The 20148-nt window shown below is 36.8% G+C and overlaps 1 protein-coding gene across 2 annotated transcripts in view; it reads left to right on the top strand.

Annotated features, from left to right (window-relative positions):
- The window catches only part of LOC129480675 (uncharacterized), a 499607-nt gene that overhangs the window by 394242 nt on the left and 85217 nt on the right, over positions 1 to 20148 (top strand). Inside the window, exon 7 of one of the 2 annotated variants that reach the window (XR_010120491.1) lies at positions 10692 to 10785. The exons of the other annotated variant lie outside the window; for it this stretch is intronic. The gene's annotated coding sequence lies outside the window, so the exon portion shown is untranslated. The remainder of the gene's footprint in view (positions 1 to 10691; positions 10786 to 20148) is intronic. 2 annotated transcript variants of the gene reach the window in all.

Below are 20148 nucleotides of genomic sequence, written 5' to 3'. Positions count from 1 at the left end.
TGCACTCAATGGAAAATGGAGAGCATAGGTTTCCACCTAAAACTCTTATACGTTCATTACTATTCTGAGAAATGACTAATAATTCTTCAAATTTTAGGACTTAGAATTTTACTTCATTGCAGAAATGGTACCTGCCTCCTCAAGGAGAGTGCACATAGCAGGTAACACAGCTAAAAAACAGAGAACTTTGAGGTTCAGTAGAGCCCTGAGGCAACAAGAAACAAGTCAGAAGTTGGCCCATTATGGACACTGCCAAGTTCTAGATTGATTTAGAAAGTCTCTTCTTTATTATTGGTGTTTGTCCTCAGGGTTTTCTTTATTCCTCACCAGCTTTTGCTTATGTTTTTCATTTATGATGACAAAACAAAACGTGACTACATGGTAAAGCATTAGACAAGGGTAATTTTAATAACTTTTAGAAGGGTACCAGATGAGATGTGGGTACCACATGAGATATATATAATAAAAGCACACAAAATGTTTTAGAACATTTTTCAATAAACAAATGCACACTGGTTATGTAGATAGGTCATTCAAAAAGTTACACTCAGAAAATTGTGTTCATAAAAAAATGAGGAAAATTTGTTAGAATCTAGGAGTTATCCAATACCCTTTAAATTCAAATCTCTCCAAGTATCCACCAAAAGCCATAGAAGTCATCAAGGAGAGTATATAAATCCATCTATGGGTTTGACCTAAAAAAATATTAATAGAATTATGAAATGCTCAGGGGAGAACAGACTTTATTAAAAAACATAAACAGTATTATTAACGAAAGGCAGGAAAACAGATAAGATAATGGCAATAAAATAAAGGAAAAATTAAAAACAATCAGGAAGACTGTTTAATATAGAAGATGGGCAGAGAAGAGCAAACCCTTATATACTAAGAATGCCTCAAAAAGAAAAACATAAAGATAAAATGTAACATTTGAAACTATAGTTTTTTAAAAAAATCCAAAATAAGTGAAAGTATGAACCTGGACATTTAAAGGTTCAATTATGTACTTAGAAAAATTGACCAGAAATAGTCAATTAGAAAATTTAAAGGTGGAGAAAATAAGCAGAAACTCCAGACAAAAAGATCAAATGACTTACTAATAAAAATAAAATCACATTAGCATAAGATGTCTCAATAATTACATACAAATCAAGAGTACAGTGGAGCAGCATTAAAAAAAATAAATAAAAATAAAGGAAATAATTGGAGTTCCCAGCCAAGATGGCCAAATAGGAACAGCTCCTGTCTGCAGCTCCAAGGAAGAGACCAATGCAGAAGGTGGGTGGTATCTCACTTCCAACTGAGGTACCCAGCTTATCTCACTGGGACTGGTTAGACAGTGGGTGCAGCCCACAGAGAGCGAGCAGAAGCAGGGTGGGGTGTTGCCTCACCCAGGAAGTGCAAGGGGTCAGGGAACTCCCTCTCCTAACCAAGGGAAGCTGTGGGGAACCATGCCGTGAGGGACGGTGCTATCCAGATCAGATACTATGCTTTTCCCACAATATTTGCAACCCACAGACCGGGAGATTCCCTCAGGTGCTTACATCACAAGGGCCCTGGGTTTCAAGCACAAAACTGGGTGGCCATTTGGGCAGACACTGTGCTACCTGCAGGATTTTAGTGTTTATTTGTTTGTTTGTTTTGTACCCTAATGGTGGCTGGAATGCCAGCAAGACAGAATCGTTTACTCCCCTGGAAAGGGGGCTGAAGCCAGGGAGCCAAGAGGTCTTGCTCAGCAGATCTCACCCCCATGGAGCCCAGCAAGCTAAGACCCACTGGCTTGAAATTATTGCTGCCAGCACAGCAGTCTGAAGTCAACCTGGGATCCTTGAGCTTGATAGGGGAGAGGCGTCTTCCATTACTGAGGCTTGAGTAGTTGGTTTTCCCCTCACAGTGTAGACAAAGCCAAGAGGAAGTTCAGACTGGATGGAGCCCAGCACAGTGCCGCAAAGCCACTGTAGCCAGACTGCCTCTCTAGATTCCTCCTCTCTGGGCAGGGCTTCTCTGAAAGAAAGGCAGCAGCCCCAGTCAGGGGCTTATAGATCAAACTCCCATCTCCCTGAGACAGAGTACCTGTGAGAAAGGGTGGCTGTGGGCACAGCTTCAGCAGACTTAAACGTTCCTGCCTGCCGGCTCAGAAGACAGCAGTAGATCTCCCAGCACAGTTCTTGAGCTCTTTTAAAGGACAGACTGCCTCCTCAAGTGGGTCCCTGACCCCCATGTCTCCTGATCGGGGGGGGACACCTCCCAGCAGGGATCAACAGACACCTCATACAGGAGAGCTCTGGCTGGCATCTGGTGGGTGCTCCTCTGGGACAAAGCTTCCAGAGGAAGGAGCAGGCAGCAATATTTGCTGTTCTGCAGCCTCTGCTGGTGATACTCAGGCAAACAGAGTCTGGAGTGAACCCCCATCAAACTGGCAGACCTACAGCAGAGGGGCCTGACGGTTAGAAGAAAAACTAGCAAACAGAAGCAATAACATCAACATCAGCAAAAAAGAGAACCATGCAAAAACTCCATCAAAGGTCACCAACAGCAAAGACCAAAGGTAGATAAATCCACAAAGATGAGAAAAACTCAGTGCAAAAAGGCTGAAAATTCCAAAAGCCAGAATGCCTGCTCCCCTCCAAAGGATCACAACTCCTTTCCAGCAAGGGAACAAAACTGGATGGGGAATGAGTTTGATGAATTGACAGAAGTAGGCTTCAGAAGGTGGGTAATAACAAACTCCTCCAAGCTAAAGGAGCATGTTCTAACCCAATGCTAGGAAGTTAAGAACCTTGAAAAAAGGTTAGAGAAATTGCTAACTAGAATAACCAGTATAGAAGAGAACATAAATGACCTGATGGAGCTGAAAAACACAGCATGAGAACTTCATGAAGCATACAGAAGTATCAATAGCTGAATCAATCAAGCAGAGGAAAGAATATCAGAGATTGGAGATGGACTTAATGAAATAAAGTGTGAAGACAAGATCAGAGAAAAAAGAATGAAAAGAAAAAAACAAAGCCTCCAAGAAATATGGGACTATGTGAAAAGACCAAACCTACGTTTGATTTGTGTACCTGAAAGTGACGGGGAGAATGGAACCAAGTTGGAAAACACTTTCAGGATATTATCCACTAGAACTTCCCCAACCTAACAAGACAGGCCAACATTCAAATTCAGGAAATACAGAGAACACCACAAAAATACTCCTCAAGAAGAGCAACCCCAAGACACATGATCATCAGCTTCACCAAGGTTGAAATGAAGGAAAAAATGTTAAGGGCAGCCAGAGAGAAAGGTCAGGTTACCCACAAAGGGAAGCCCATAAGACTAACAGTGGATCTCTCTGCAGAAACCCTACAAGGCAGAAGAGAGTGGGGGCCAATATTCAACATTCTTAAAGAAAAGAATTTTCAACCCAGCATTTCATATCCAGCCAAACTAAGTTTCACAAGTGAAGGAGAAATAAAATCCTTTACAGACAAGCAAATGCTTAGGGATTTTGTCACCACCAGGCCTGCCTTACAAGAGCTCCTGAAGGAAGCACTAAATATGGAAAGGAAAAACCAGCACCAGCCACTGCAAAAACAAACCAAATTGTAAAGAGCATCGACACTATGAAGAAACTGCATCAACTAATGGGCAAAATAACCAGCTAGCATCATAATGACAGGATCAGACTCACACATAACAATATTAACCTTAAATGTAAATTGGCTAAATGCCTCATTTAAAAGACACAGACTGGCAATTTGGATAGAGTCAAGACTCATTGGTGTGCTGTATTCAGGAGACCCATCTCACATGCAAACACATATAGGCTCAAAATACAGGGATGAAGGAAGATTTACCAAGGAAATGGAAAGCAAAAAAAAAAAAAAAAAAAAAAAAGGCAGGAGTTGCAATCCTAGTCTCTGATGAAACAGACTTTAAACCAATAAAGATCAAAAAAGACAAAGAAGGGCATTACATGATGGTAAAGAGATCAATGAAACAAGAAGAGCTAACTATCCTAAATATATAAGTACAGGAGCACCCAGATTTATAAAGCAAATTCTTAGAGACCTGCAAAGAGACTTAGACTCCCACACAATAATAGTGGGAGACTTTTAATACCTCATTATCAATACTAAACAGATCAACAAGACAGAACAAATCGAGCATATAATTGGAAGTAAAACACTCCTCAGCAAATGCAGAAGAACGGAAATCATAACAAATGGTCTCTGAGATCACAGTGCAATCGAATTAGAACTCAGGATTCAGAAACTCACTCAAAACCTCACAAATATATGGAAACTGAACAAAGTGCTCCTGAATGACTACTGGGTAAATAACAAAATTAAGGCAGAAATAAATAAGTTCTTTGAAACCAACGAGAATAAAGACACAATGTAACAGAATCTCTGGGACACAGCTAAAGCAGTGTTTAGAGGGAAATTTATAGCACTAAATGCCCACAGGAGAAAGTGAGAAAGATCGAAAATCAACACCCTAACATCACAATTAAAAGAACTAGAGAAACAAGAGCAAACAAATTCAAAAGCTGAAGAAGACAAGAATTAACTAAGATCAGAGCAGAACTGAAGGAGATAGAGACATGAAAAACTCTTCAAAAAATCAATGAATCCAGGAGCTGGTTTTTTGAAAAGACTAACAAAATACATAGACTGCTAACCAGACTAATAAAGAAGAAAAGAGAGAAGAATAAAAAAGACACAATAAAAAATGATAAAGGGGAGATCACCACTGACCCCACAGAAATACAAACTACAACCAGAGAATACTATAAACACCTCTACACAAATAGACTAGAAAATCTAGAAGACATGGATATGTTCCTGGACACATACACCCTCCCAAGACTAAGCCAGGAAGAAGTCAAATCCCTGAGTAGACCAATAACAAGTTCTGAAATTGAGGCAGTAATTAATAGCCTACCAACCAAAAAAGGCCCAGAACCAGATGGATTCACAGCCAAACTCTACCACAGGTACAAAGAGGAGCTGGTACCATTACTTCTGAAACTATTCCAAACAATAGAAAAAGAGGGACTCCTCTCTAACTAGTTTTATGAGGCCAGCATCATCCTGATACCAAAACCTGGCAGAGACACAACAAAAAAAGATAATTTCAGGCCAATGTCCCTGATGAACATCGATGCAAAAAGAGGTTCTGCACAGCAAAAAAAAAAAAAACTATCATTAGAGTGAACAGGCAACCTACAGAATGGGAGAAAATTTTTGCAACCTATTCATCTGACAAGGGGCTAATATCCAAAATCTACAAAGAACTTAAACAAATTTACAAAAGAAAAACAAACAAGCCCATCCAAATTGGGTGAAGGATATGAACAGACACTTTTCAAAAGAAGAGAGTTATGTGGCCAACAAACATATGAAAAAGAGCTCATCATCATTGGTCATTAAAGAAATGCAAATCAAATCCACAATGAGATAGCATCTCATGCCAGTTAGAATGATGATCATTAAAAAGTCAGGAAACAACAGATGCTGAAGAGGATGTGGAGAAATAGGAATGGTTTTACAGTGTTGGTGGGAGTGTAAATTAGTTCTATCATTGTGGAAGTCAGTGTGGCGATTCCTCAAGGATCTAGAACTAGAAATACCATTTGACCCATCAATCCCATTACTGGGTATATACCCAAAGGATTATAAATCATTCTGCTATAAAGACACATGCACATGTATGTTTACTGCAGCACTATTCACAATAGCAAAGACTTAGAACCAACCCAAATGCTCATCAATGTTAGACTGGATAAAGAAAATGTGGCACATATACACCATGGAATACTATGCAGCCATAAAAAAGAATCAGTTCATGTCCTTTGCAGGGACAAGGATGACGCTGGAAATCATCATTCTCAGCAAACTAACACAGGAACAGAAAACAAAACACCACATGTTCTCACTTATAAGTGGGAGTTGAACAATGAGAACAAATGGGCACAGGGAGGGGAATATTACACACAGGGGCCTGTCAGGGGATGAGGGGCAAGGGAAGGGATAGGATTAGGAGAAATACCTAATGTAGATTATGGGTTGATGGGTGCAGCAAACCACCGTGGCACATGTATACCTATGTAACAAACCTGCACATTCTGCACATGTATCCCAGAACTTAAAGTATAATTTAAAGAAAAGAGAACAAAATAATTAGCCTAAGATTTTGTATACTGTCTAACTATCCTTCCAGTGTCAAGACAACAGAAATTAAACTGTTTTAAACATGCAAGAACTCAAAGAAAACTGTACTCATGAGCCCATCCTGATAAAATTACTAGAAGACAAATTTTATGCCACAAAAAGATGACTGGGGAAACTTTGGCAAAGGGGCTATTGATGATTATTAGATACAGTTAATTGTAAATGCAAAAGAAAGGCGAGAAAAATGTTACATGCTCTCAGAGAGAGAGAAAGAGAGATAGAGAGATAACAATATGAACCACAAAGAAAATAGGTCACATAGAGGAAGAGTCACAGTAAATATAACATAATATAATATGATAAAATGATAGAGTTGAGACCAAATTAGCCAGTCATATCAATAAATGTAAATGGGCTTAACTCATCTGTAAAAAAATTTTCATATGAGTCACAAAGCAAGTCATAATTCCATACTGTATATAAATCTCATGCTTAAAGTAACTCAGAAAGGCTAAAACTAGACAGGCAAAGGTGTGACCAGGCAAACGGAAACACAGCTTATGATCCAGATATCAGACAATCTAAATAATCAGGGTTCACAGCTGAAGAATAAAATATGAAAAAGAGAATACTTTTAATCCTGAAATCCACAATGAAGACATGACAATTTTGCATATTTATGAGTCGCATTGTGTAGGAAATACCTTCATAAAGGAAGACTTACGTAGGCATAAATATGCACTTAATAAGACACCTTTAAATATCACCATCAGTCCAAAACAGGTCAATTAGACCACGAAAATGTGAACATGGAATAACTAAAGAACATACTAATGAAGGTAGGTCTTAAGGCTATATCATGATTTTAAGCCCTAATATCAGAGACTCTACCTTTCTCCCAAGTATCAATACACATCACAAAATAAAAAGAATAAAAACTTTTTTCTATTTACAGTACAAAAAAAGTAGAAATTAACAAGAAAACATTTATAATGACCATATACATGAAAATGTAAATGATCATTCTGCTTAGAAAAGAAATTCACAAAAATTACATAAGTGTAAAAATTAATGAAAGCCCTGTACATGGAGGACAAGCCCTAATAGCCCCCACCTTCATGCTCTGTATAATCTCCTCCCCCTTGTGAATGAGCAGAACCCATGACTTGCTTTTAACCCCTAGAATTTGTCAAGGGGAATGGAATGCACTCCCTTGATAAGGTTAGGTTGCATGACAAAGGTCATTATATGCCATTCCCCTAATTAGGTTTTATGTTACATCATATAATGCTCTATCTTAGCCTACCAGAAACTTTTCTTCCTTAATGGCTTGAAGAAGTATGCTGTCCTGCTGTGAGAGGGTTTGTGGAGGCTGTCATTTGGCAAGAAAAAACTGCAGGCAGCTTGGAGCTGACAGTAGCTCCTAGCCATTAGCCAACAAGAGAGTAGGACCACAGTTCTACAATCCCAGGGAAATGAATTCTGCCACCAACCTGTGGGAAGAAAGGAGGAAAGGGAGGGAAGGAGGAAGAAAGGAAGAAAATGAGAGAAGGAGGAAGAAGAGAGAAGTAAAGAAATAAGTAACACTGAAGGGGGACACTGTCTTTGACATTAATATATTGAAGCACAAAGAACAGTAGAAAATTGCCATTTTGCAACAAACTTTGAGTAGATGCTAAAACGAGTGACTGAAAACTTATTAACTGGTTATTCACACTGTCTCAAAGGATCACTCCACAAATTACTTATTAATTATGAAAGCTAAAAAGGAACCTCTACAATGGGAAAATCTGGCAATACCACCTTAATCAAGTGATTAGAATTACCATCACTAATAATGAGACAAACTGATATTCTGTGTCTACAGATGTGATGTTCTGAGAAGGAGACATCATCACTTGTGTAGTATTCCTGTCATGTAGCCAGAATCTAGTCATAAGGAAACAATCAGACCATTCTGCAAAGCAATTGGCCTGGACTCCAAAACCTCTCAATGTCATGAAAGACCAAATAAAAAGAAAGGAAAAAAAGTAGAACTTCTCTGGATCAAAGGAAACAAAATAGACATACAAACATAGAAACTAAAAGCAATAAGGCAATGTGTGATCATAGTTTGAATCATTCAAAAAAAAAAACCTATTAAGGTCAGTTGGGGGCCTCTTCAGGAAATCTGAATTTTAGTTATTACTAGGTAATATTACAGCAATGTTAGTGGGTCAAGTGTGATTTTGCAGAAGAATGTCCTCATTCTTAGGAGATAGATGGTAATAGTTAGATGTGAAGTGCTGTGGTATTTGCAACTTCCTTTCAAATGGTTCAGCCAAAAGAAGTGTGTGTGTGTGTGTGTGTGTGTGTGTGTGTGTGTGTATACATATAAAAAATGAAAATGTGGCAACAATTGATAGTTTGGGTGGAGAGTTAACTTCATTGTACTGTTCTTTATCTTTTCTATAGTTTGAAATGTTTCAAAATAAAACTTGGATGCAAAGGAACTGTAGGGTCCACTTCAAATTTTAAAAATAATCCCATTTCATTTAATCATAGGTATAAAAGTAATTCATTTTGTTTAATATTTTTGGGGAAATATGCAAAATATAGAAAAAAATGAAATTATACTTCTGGCACCCAGAGATAAACATTATTAGTATTGTGGTATAATTGGTCAATTTTTTCTATTTGAATATGCACTTCACCCTACTAATTGATTTTTCAAAACAGGGATCATAATTTGATTTTGTTATCTATCTTAATAGATAAGGAGTATTCTTCCACATAATTTAGTAATTTCCCAAAACTATGATTTTAATTGTTATATAAAGATATGGCATAGTTATTGTATTATAACTTTCATATATTTCTCCTCCTTGATGTAGTTTATTTTCTTGTTTTTCAGATTCCCAAATTTTCCTAGTTTTCTTTATAACAACCTATCAAGTTCTTTCTAATCTCTTTTATTAGATACTTATTATATACTCAAGTTTTTAACATGAGAGTTAATGTTAACTCTGTTCTCTGTTTACTCTCACTCTCCTAGTGATCTCATGGTTTTAAATACTATCTCTATTCTGATGTCTAACTGTGTATCTCCAATGCAGACCTTTGTACGGAACATCAGAATCTTACTTCTTTCTGTCTATTCCATGTGAACGCTTTAAATTTACAGCAAATTCAAGCTTCTGATCTTCCCCTCAAACTCTTCTTCCCCTACAGTCTTACATATCTCATTTAATAGCAAATATATTCTTCTGATGTTTAAGCCAAAAGCATTAGAACTATTTTGACTCCTCTCTTTTATCCATATCCAATCTGTCAGCAGATCCTGTTAACTCTTTCTAAATTCATCTGGAATCTGGCCATTTTTATCAATCTCTCTGGTCTGAAAAACCATCATCTTTTTCTTGGATTGTCAAATTGCCATCTGACTGGTATCTCTTATGTTCCTACCTTCTATTCAGAACATAAAAGCCACAGTAAATTTGGTAAATCATACTTGAGATTACGTCAATTCTCTAATCAAATCCCTCTAGTAGATTCTGTCTCAGTTGGATTTACTCCAAGACTTTTACAGTCTGAGAAAGGGCCCCCAGATGGAGGCCCAGTCATTTCTGTGATCTCACTTCACTTTTCTTTCCTCCTCCACACTGACCATATTGCTGCTCCTCAAATGTGCACTCTGTGGTCCTGCTCAGATCCTTTGGACCCCCTCACCCCAATGCCTGGAATGTTCTCCTCCCAGTCATGTGCACATGGCCAACTCTTTACCTCCCTCCAGTGTCTGATGAAACATCACCTTTATTAGTGAGGACATCCTAAGTACCCTATTTAAAATTTAAAATCCCTAACCCAGTAATCCCTAGTCTTCTTTTCTAGTTTGTTTTACTTTTTTAATTTTCTATTTTTTATAAATTGCTAGAAATTGAATTATAAAAAGATTGTAAATATTTTGAGTATTTGATATATAGTGCAAAAATGATCTCTCGAAAGACAACTCCAATGCCAAGACTTGAAAACACTGTTTCATTTCTAAGACTGATATTATAATTATCAATACTAAATGCTAACAATTTGAAAAAGTCTTTGCCAACTGGGCAAAAATAAATGTTATTTTACTTTTCATTTTCAATTGCTAATCGGCGTTATTTAATATTTTGATCATATAGTGAAGCTTCCTCCAAGAACCAGAAAATTAGAAAGAATAACATATCTCTTCATTTGGGGAAATAAAGGAAACCTGAATTCTACCTTATATCCTCCACAAAACAAATCCCAGGTAGATTGAAGATCTAAAGGGAATGATAAAACTATAAAGCTTCTGCTATAGTCTGAGTGTGTCCCCCAAATTTTATGCTTTGGAAACTAAATCCCCAAAGCAAGAGGATTGGGAGGTGTGTCGTTTGGGAAGTAATTGAATTATGAAGGCCCGGCCCTCATGATTAGTTGTCTTTGTAAAAGGGTTTGACTGAGGGAGTTAGGTCTCTTATTGCCCTTCTGCCTTCTGCCATGTGAGGACATAGTGTTCCCTCCCTCTGGCAGGTGAATGCCATGCTCCAGGCTCCATCTTGGAAGCAGAGAGAAGCCCCCACCAGATGCCAGTGCCTTAATCGTGAACTTCTCAGACTCCAGAAATGTGAGAAATAAATCTCTGTTCTTTATAAATTACCTAATCTTAGGTAATCTCTTATAGCAGCATGAAACAGACAAAGACAGCTTCTTAAAATAATATTAGAGAATATCTTTGTGAACTTGGTGTAGAGAAAGTTTTCCAAGGACTTACAGAGAATTAACATGCTGCATAATAAAGCATTGAAAATGCTTCTGCAAAACCCACATCCCATCAGACTACTTTCTTGTTCAGAGACTTTCATGTACCTATTGTACACAGTAGAGTCTAAACTCTAGACCTGGCATTTGAGACTCTGTCTGCAAGTTATGTTTCTAAATTCATTTCATACCACATACTTTTATATATTTTATATATTTGCACCTCCCCAAAAGCATATCTGTTACTTCTTTTTATGTCATGCACATTTTCCTGGATTTTGCACAAACTGTTTCATTCACTGTGAATGCTTTCATCTCCATATAGCATAAGATATATTTCAAGTTCCAGCATCACCCCCTTTATTTATTAGGTCTCCTCAGATTCCCAGATGACAGTGGCCCTCTCTTCTGTGAACATTAAAGAGGTTACCTCAGGACTTTTTTATATTTATCACTTTATGCCTAATATTTGTGCATTATGTCTTCCACACCTAGTGGGCAAAATCTTTTGAATGTAGAAACGGTCTTTTTTTCCGTTTTATATCTCCCAAAGTGCCTAACATGATAATATGGTACCGTACATGTAAGAAGTCCTCAATATTATATTAATTTTACTTATATATGTATAGGTTCAAATATGAATATTATATATACATATATGTATAGGCATACATTGTGTGTGTGTGTGTGTGTGTGTGTAAGTACAGAGAAAGAGCTTTTAAGCCTAGGGCTCTTTTTATTCTATAACTAAACTATAACATACTAAGAAACATATTAAGCTTTTAAGTGTCCATGTCAGATAATAAAGCATAATATATGGCCCTAAAGTATTTTTAAATAAATACAAATGGCAAAAACTTTATAATTTTTTATCTAGAAATAGAACATAATTTTAATATATACTTGTTTTGAGAAAATCTTTTTATTTCTTAAAAATGGTTACATTAAAGCTCACTGCATGCAGTTAAGGTTGCCATAAAAATTCTAGTTTGACTCTAACCAGTTAAACTAGAAAAGTGCTTTTTCTTGACTTTAGTTGGCTTTGTTATCTGGTATTTACCTGTGAATATAGCTTTGTCAATGGCAATTACCTAATCCAATGATTACCTGTGTTTTATATTTTCGCATATATAACCTGTTCTAAGATACATGTGTTTAATTCCAGATACACTATAGAGTTTAATCTGCAAAACAAAGAAATGACTGTAGTAAACACTCCTATAATTTTGGAGAAAAACACAAATAGCTTAATATATGTAATCTCTCAGCTTTTAAAATTCCATTTATAATGAGATCAGTTCCAAATTTTAACTTTATAATTTTATTCACTTTTTAACTTAAGGGACCGAAAGTTTATAAAATCAAATATCTATCTTTGCCTCATTTTAAAAATAAAAGCACAATTCAACTTAATCTCTTCAAACTCTGCACTTCTTTTACTACACCCCCTCTCAATACTCTTTTATACATACTCAGTACATTAAAATTTTTGTGAAAAAAGAAAGGGAAATAATTTAAAAGGCATGAATGAATGAATTCCTGCAGTTTTAAGAGTAACTGCCTTACTCTTATTCAGAGTAACTAGCCTTTACTCTGAATATTTTCTTTATTGAAAACTATTAGGCCAGGCGCAGTGGCTCATGCCTGTAATCCTAACACTTTGGGAGGCCGAAGCGGGTGGATCACCTGAGGTCAGGAGTTCGAGACCAGCCTGGCCAACATGGTGAAACCCCGTCTCTACTAAAAATACAAAAATCAGCCGGGCATGGTGGCAGGCGCCTGTAATCCCAGCTACATGGGAGGCTGAGGCAGGAGAATCGCTTGAATCCGGGAGGCAGGGGTTGCAGTGAGCCGAGATCGTGCCATTGCACTCCAGCCTGGGGGAGTGAAACTTTTTTGAAACTTCGTCTCAAAAAAAAAAAAAACTATTATAGAATGTTTAATGAATTGAAAGAAACAGAATGTGTTCCGTTTATTTTACCCTATAAGGTGGCTGGTTATATTTTTGACATCATGCTTTCCAGATTAGAAAAAAAGTTGCACATATATTAAAATACTAAATATGTAAAAACTTTATCTGTAAAATTATACTTAAACTCCAAACCCAAAATGTATATAAACAGATGTAAAATTGTAGAGAAGGATTTATTATGTCAGTGAAATCTAGAATCATGTGGTTAAATCCTTTTTTCCAGACCTACAGAGTGTGACTTAGAATCCGTTGTGGAATAAGAATCCTTTATTGTTAATAAAGTGCATCTTCACAAGTGTACATCATTTAAAAAAAATCCCTTGGTCCTTGTTTTCATATTTGAATCTAAAAGGTCTTAACCAAAGTAAACTACATCAAATGTGCTAGAAATGACTAGATAAGACCAAGATCTTTGTGACCAAAATTAATTGGTTCCATTGATAAGTCTGAAGAAATAAGAAAAGAAAAATGTACATGTTGAAATATGTAGGCTTTCATTTTAATCATTCAGCACCATCTTATTGAAGTGCATACAGGCAAGGAAAAATAATTCACTGTCACTTCAAAGAAATATGATTTTACTGCAAGAAGAGAAATATGGCTGACACATTGAGTAGTTATTATGAAAAAACAATATTGATCAAATTGCAGTTTGCACATAATTCAGCCAACTTCCTACTTTCATCATAAGATTTGCATTCTTCAAAATTGCAGCTATACGAAATGATGAAGTCTTTTCATTATTCATTTTGCCACTGTCTCAGAATTAAAAGTCTTGTTGCTGACAAAAAGCCAATTAATCATATTTATGGTGACAACCATGACGATTATAAAACAGACATTCTTAGAAAGCATGCCCTTTTCTTTACATCAAAACCTGTTGAACGTGCTCTTCCATCCCCTGAGACTTTTAAGATAGATTATTGTTCGTTCTGGGAAGGAATAATGAGTTAGTATAAATCTAATAGTAGCCATTGTTGATGGTAGAATTAGACCAAAGTCAGAATTTTAAGTTTTATTTGTTTTGCCAATCACTCTTCCTGTTTCCTACTTCATTATTTGAAAAATACGAATATAATTCACTCTTTAGTAATTCACTCATTCAATCACATTCCCTACATGCTTAGAACAAGAAATTCAAATAAAGACAAAATTTGGACAAATGTTCAGTTTACTCATGAACTAATGTTTGAAACTAATTATAGTCAAGAGATAGGAACTTAATTATATAATCCAAATTACATTTATCAAACCTGCAGAAATCTGCATGGCATGGCCTAATTAATGCCATTTTAAGGGAAGTTTAGCTCAATCCTTTAAAAAGTTGTCTTTGTATTTACATAGATGGAGAAATGGGTCTTTAACAGTTGTACAATTCTTATTTTTTAGTTGGGTATAATTTCTACTTAGTGAATTTAGAGTAAATCTTATAGAACTATAATCCTGACCTTCAGAAATTAAAAAAAAAAACTTTAGAGTTTATTTAATGAGAAGACTTTTCACTTCTTTTGTGCCCACATGCTTTGGTTGTCTGAAGAAGGTTATGGTTCAACCCCCTCTTAGATAATGTTATCAAACCCATAAAATAGAATTTAGAGGCTTACCAAAAAGTCTTAATTAGACTGAAATTGTTTTTAGAATATTTTCAGAAACAACCTTTTGACATAATAATATATAAGCTTATTTATGGCTATATTAAATAGCAAGATTTAGCAGTAGATTTAACAGCTGTTTGAATTCAGAGTAGTAATGAGCAAAACTGTATTTAAAGATATCTGCAACAACTACATTAGCATATAAAAATATCTATGGTTTCTATTGGGAACAAAGTTATGGTAGTGCTACCACTAATAATATGTACTCGTTGCCCATATCCATAATTAAAAGTAATGTTAAATTTTAGCCAGGGATGATTGAAAATGAAAATGTAATGCTTGCCACGTAAATCTACAGTTTCTCTGAAATTTATTTATAGGCCCTTTGGGGGTCCTTGGACTTCAGTTGAAGAACTATTGATCCATAAAATCTTACAATTATCCTGATGAGGAAGCAGAGGTCCTTCAGGGATTTCTCACAATTTACACGCCCAAGTAGTGAAAGACCTGGAGGAAGAACCCTGGATATCCAGATTGCTTTTCCTCCACTCCTTCTCTAACACCACAAAATGCAACCAGGAACCTCAACATGAACTGTTCCATTAATAGTTTTATTTAATTCTATTTTAAATATGTCATTATTTTTTAAAACAACTAATTTGTAAAAACCAATCATTTTACACACGGTTGTAGATCCTTAAAGTAGGTAAACTTTGGGGAAAGCAAGTTTACCAGAACCATTTCCTTCCATAGCACTCATGATGGTGAATCTAATGAGCTGCTTAGGCTCATCATGAAGACCAGAAACACAAGTCCTTTGCAGAACTATTCCTGTATCTGTTTTTCATGGCTGGTGATTCTTTCTGCACATGTCACTGCATTTGTTTTTGCGATAATGAGAACTGTAAAATGGCCAGGGCATTCATCACTTTTGTCAAAGAGATGGTTGCTATAAAGAACCATTAATCAATATGCCTTTACTAAATGAGATTCCTAATTATAAATAGAGGAACATATATTCCTTATCTGGGCAGAAGACCAGGGACTAAGACTGAAGACCAGAGACTGTGATCTGAGAGACAAAAATAGATGCCTTTTTATCAATTAAGGTGGACCTAAAGGTTAAGGAAATAAAGCTACCTACAGGTTGAAGGTACAGGGCCTGGCTGGCATGGCAAATATCTAAATTCCCATGGCTAAACTCCCTAACAATAGAAACTATCAGCTCCGATTTACAACCCAGACAACTACAACTCTGATTGGACAGAGGTCTGGACTTACAAACGTTCTTTTCTGATAAGCAATTGTAGATCTTAAGCTAGTTCCAAATAGCTTATAGAGGCTCCCCACAAACTGTATTTCTGTCCTACCACCTTTTGACATAAAGAGCCAATTCCACCTCATTTTAACACTAAAATCCCAACCCAAGTGAACATGGGATGTATGTTGTATATGTGTGCCCATTGCACATGCTCTGGCTTCCCTCATAAATATGTATAGCTTTTCCCCCAAACTCGCTTGATATATATGATACAAGCCATGTGAGGAATAAAACCCAATCTGTCTTTCCCCTCTTCGAAGAGGGAGGACCTTCCATTCACGCTACAGACTTTCCCTTCCTGAGTTGCAAACTGATATTCCCAGTAAAGCTCTCCTTTCCACTATTTAGCCATCTTAATTGTCTTTTGGAAAACAAGAATATACAACGTCATCAGGTGTTGTGTTTGTCATTGTATTCAGAATACAGGGTAATTAGTGAAGAAATAAGCTTTTTTAAACTTTCTGGATTGTATTTGCAATTTATATAGTCATTGCTTTTTTTAAAAGTCTTCAAAAATAAAAATAAAATTGAGAGCATAATTTTGAAAATTAGAGATATAACAAAGGAAAATAGTAGGACTAAGAGATGCCACAATGACAATTTACCAAAAAAGATCGGATTAAATTTTCAGAAAGCAGCACAAATAAGGGTTGAAAACAACTATGCATGCTTTATTTCTTATGGGGTTTCCACAAAACTATAGTTTTTAAGGGACAAGAACTGTATCACTATATTTGTGTTTTCTGTTTGTATATTTGTGTGTTCTGTTATGTCTGGCTAAGAGGCTTTCTGCTTGCAGCGCTCAACAAACACCTGGTGAGATTGAAAACCTTAGAATTCTCAGCTGAAAGAGACCTCAAAAATCATTTAATCCAACATCCTTCTACATAGAAGGTGAAAAGGCATCTCTAATTTAGTGGTTGAAATGCCCTTTGCTGAGAATATTATTTAAATATTGTATTCATATTAAATTATTAGGCCAACTGATGAAGTTTGCTCATCTCAGGTTTGACTATATACTAGAAAAGGCATCTGATGAATTGTAGAGGTGCCATTTAAAATTACTTTATTTGTGCTACCCACTGGATATATGGTTTTTAAGTTTCAGAGCAGCTCTTTGCATTAGATAATATCATTGCCATTTGCAGATAAGGAAACTAATGTGTGGGAAGGCAAACCAACTAACCCAAAGATAAAAAAGCAGTTATTGGCAGAACTAGGATTCAAACCAAGTCTATCCACCTCAAAACCCCAGTATCTTGAAGAAAGAAAAAAAAGAAAGAAGAGAAGGAAGACAGATAGATGAAGGAAGAAATATAAACAAAGGCTCACATCTATCATTAGGCAACTCTAACAAATTACATTGGAATCCTCTATTTTGCACTGAAAAAAATTAATAAACTTATTTATATACATAAGTTTAATAAACTTATAAATACACACATATATATATATACACACATTTAGATATGACTAATCAATTGCTGCAGGCTGTGGGAAGAGAAAACAAGGAGTGCCTTTCAATGAATCCAGGAGCTGGTTTTTTTAAAAGATCAACAAAATTGATAGACTGCTAGCAAGACTAATAAAGAAGAAAAGAGAAGAATCAAATAGACGCAATAAAAAATAATAAAGGGATATCACTACCGATCCCACAGAGATACAAACTACCATCAGAGAATACTATAAACACCTCTATGCAAATAAACTAGACAATCTAGAAGAAATAGATAAATTCCTGGACAGATACACCCTCCCAAGACTAAACCAGGAAGTACTTGAATCTCTGAATAGACCAATAACAGACTCTGAAATTGAGGCCTACCAACCAAAAAAAGTCCAGGACCAGACGGATTCACAGCCAAATTCTACCAGAGGTACAAGGAGGAGCTGATACCATTCCTTCTGAAATTATTCCAATTAATAGAAAAAGAGGGAATCCTCCCTAACTCATTTTATGAGGCCAGCATCATCCTGATACTAAAGCCTGACAGAGAGACAACAACAAAAAAAAGAATTTTAGACCAATATCCCTCATGAACATCGATGCAAAAATCCTCAATAAAATACTGGCAAACCGAATCCAGAAGCACATCAAAAAGCTTATCCACCATGATCAAGTGGGCTTCATCCCTGGGATGCAAGGCTGGTTCAACATACACAAATCAATAAATGTAATCCAGCACATAAACAGAACCAAAGACAGAAACCGCATGATTATCTCAATAGATGCAGGAAAGGCCTTTGACAAAATTCAACAGCCCTTCATGCTAAAAACTCTCAACAAACTAGGTTTTGATGGGACATATCTCAAAATAGTAAGAGCAATTTATGACAAACCCACAGCCAAGATCATACTGAATGGGCAAAAACTGGAAGCATTCCCTTTGAAAACTGGCACAAGACAAGGATGCCCTCTCTCACCACTCCTATTCAACATAGTGTTGGAAGTTCTGGGCCAGGGCAATCAGGCAGGAGAAAGAAATAAAGGGTATTCAATTAGGAAAAGAGGAAGTCAAATCGTCCCTGTTTGCAGATGACATGACTGTATATCTAGAAAACCCCATCGTCTCAGCCCCAAATCTCCTTAAGCTGATAAGCAACTTCAGCAAAGTCTCAGGATACAAAATCAATGTGCAAAAATCACAAGCATTCTTATACACCAATAACAGACAAACAACCAAATCATGAGTGAACTCCCATTCACAATTGCTTCAAAGAGAATAAAATACCTGGGAATCCAACTTACAAGGGATGCGAAGGACCTCTTCAAGGAGAACTACAAACCACTGCTCAACAAAATAAAAGAGGCTACAAACAAATGGAAGAACATTCCATGCTCTTGTATAGGAAGAATCAATATCGTAAAAATGGCCATACTGCCCAAGGTTATTTATAGATTCAATGCCATCCTCATCAAGCTACCAATGACTTTCTTCACAGAATTGGAAAAACTACTTGAAAGTTCATATGGAACCAAAAAAGAGCCCGCATTGCCAAGACAATCCTAAGCAAAAAGGACAAAGCTGGAGGCATCACGCTACCTGACTTCAAACTATCTACAAGGCTACAGTAACCAAAACAGCATGGTACTGGTACCAAAACAGAGATATAGACCAATGGAACAGAACAGAGCCCTCAGAAATAATACCACACATCTACAACCATCTGATCTTTGACAAACCTGGCAAAAACAAGCAATGGGGAAAGGATTCCCTATTTAATAAATGGTGCTGGGAAAACTGGCTAGCCATATGTAGAAAGCTGAAACTGGATCCCTTTCTTACACCTTATACAAAAATTAATTCAATATGGATTAAAGACTTACATGTTAGACCTATAACCATAAAAACCCTAGAAGAAAACCTCGGCAATACCATTCAGGACATAGGCATTGGCAAGGACTTCAGGTCTAAAATACCAAAAGCAATGGCAACAAAAGCTAAAATTTACAAATGGGATCTAATTAAACTAAAGAGCTTCTGCACAGCAAAAGAAACTACCATCAGAGTGAACAGGCAACCTACAGAATGGGAGAAAATTTTTGCAATCTACTCATCTGACAAAGGGCTAATATCCAGAATCTACAAAGAACTCAAATTTACAAGAAACAAACAAACAACCCCATCAACAAGTGGGCAAAGGATATGAACAGACACTTCTCAAAAGAAGATATTTTTGCAGCCAACAGACACATGAAAAAATGCTCATCATCACTGGCCATCAGAAAAATGCAAATCAAAACCACAATTAGGTATCATCTCACACCAGTTAGAATGGCGATCATTAAAAAGTCAGGAAAGGCTGGGCGCGGTGGCTCACGCTTGTAATCCCAGCACTTTGGGAGGCCGAGGCGGGCGGATCACGAGGTCAGGAGATCGAGACCACGGTGAAACCCCGTCTCTACTAAAAATACAAAAAATTAGCCGGGCGTGGTGGCGGGCGCCTGTAGTCCCAGCTACTCGGAGAGGCTGAGGCAGGAGAATGGCGTGAACCCGGGAGGCGGAGCTTGCAGTGAGCCGAGATTGCCCCACTGCACTCCAGCCTGGGCGACAGAGCGAGACTCCGTCTCAAAAAAAAAAAAAAAAAAAAGTCAGGAAACAACAGGTGCTGGAGAGGATGTGGAGAAATAGGAACACTTTTGCACTGTTGGTGGGACTTTAAACTAGTTTAACCATTGTGGAAGACAGTGTGACGATTCCTCAAGGGTCTAGAACTAGAAATACCATTTGACCCAGCCATCCCATTACTGGGTATATACCCAAAGGATTCTAAATCATGCTGCTATAAAGGCACATGCACACGTATGTTTATTGCGGCACTATTCACAATAGCAAAGAC

Source organism: Symphalangus syndactylus, chromosome 4 (assembly GCF_028878055.3).
Source record: "Symphalangus syndactylus isolate Jambi chromosome 4, NHGRI_mSymSyn1-v2.1_pri, whole genome shotgun sequence".
Classification (NCBI taxonomy): Eukaryota; Metazoa; Chordata; class Mammalia; order Primates; family Hylobatidae; genus Symphalangus; species Symphalangus syndactylus.
This window is presented reverse-complemented; position numbering and strand designations above follow the sequence as displayed.